We start from the raw sequence: 562 nt of genomic DNA on the forward strand, positions 1-562 counted from the left end.
TGTAAACCTGAGTTCCGATCACACGCATGATTTCCTTCTGTATCTTAGGGTCCTGAGTATTAATGTTGGCATCGCCCACCTGACCATCTTCATATACAAAGAAGAACCGTGTGCAGACATGGTCAGACACAGGGCAGACCCAGATGTTTCCATGCTTCTGGGGGTCCTTAGATGTAATCACTTCACAAAGTGCTATACAGTTTAGATTCCAACTCTGCAGGAATCTTGACTGAATGGATCGGGTCTGGGGGATGGTATTCATCCTGTTGTATCTCTGGACGAGCTCATCCTTGGAGGGCATCCTGTGCTGTCCTTTTCCCATTCCTGAGTATCCAAAGGAAATACTGGAGATGGGGCTCAGGTAGATGCCTTTGCCATAGGCTGCTCCATGCAGCTGTAGTTTGGTGTAGGATGCATTGACCAGCCCATTACGCAGGATTGAATGCCAGTTCTCAATGTGGGACCCATGGAAGGCAAAGGTGCTGCCATAGAGCTTCTTGGCGGTCCGGAACCGAGCCTCCTTGGCAGGAGGACTGCTCAGCAGGAGGAACTGGTGTGAGGT

The 562-nt window shown here is 50.2% G+C and overlaps 1 pseudogene across 1 annotated transcript in view; it reads right to left on the bottom strand.

The window, feature by feature from the left end:
• Positions 1-562, bottom strand: part of LOC102873923 — a 38,074-nt pseudogene that overhangs the window by 36,192 nt on the left and 1,320 nt on the right. The window contains exon 2 of the transcript XR_438908.1: positions 8-556. The product of XR_438908.1 is annotated as a poly [ADP-ribose] polymerase 6-like (transcript). The remainder of the gene's footprint in view (positions 1-7; positions 557-562) is intronic.

Source organism: Elephantulus edwardii, unplaced genomic scaffold (assembly GCF_000299155.1).
Source record: "Elephantulus edwardii isolate Elephantulus edwardi_28Jun2011 unplaced genomic scaffold, EleEdw1.0 scaffold00071, whole genome shotgun sequence".
NCBI classification, from domain to species: domain Eukaryota; kingdom Metazoa; phylum Chordata; class Mammalia; order Macroscelidea; family Macroscelididae; genus Elephantulus; species Elephantulus edwardii.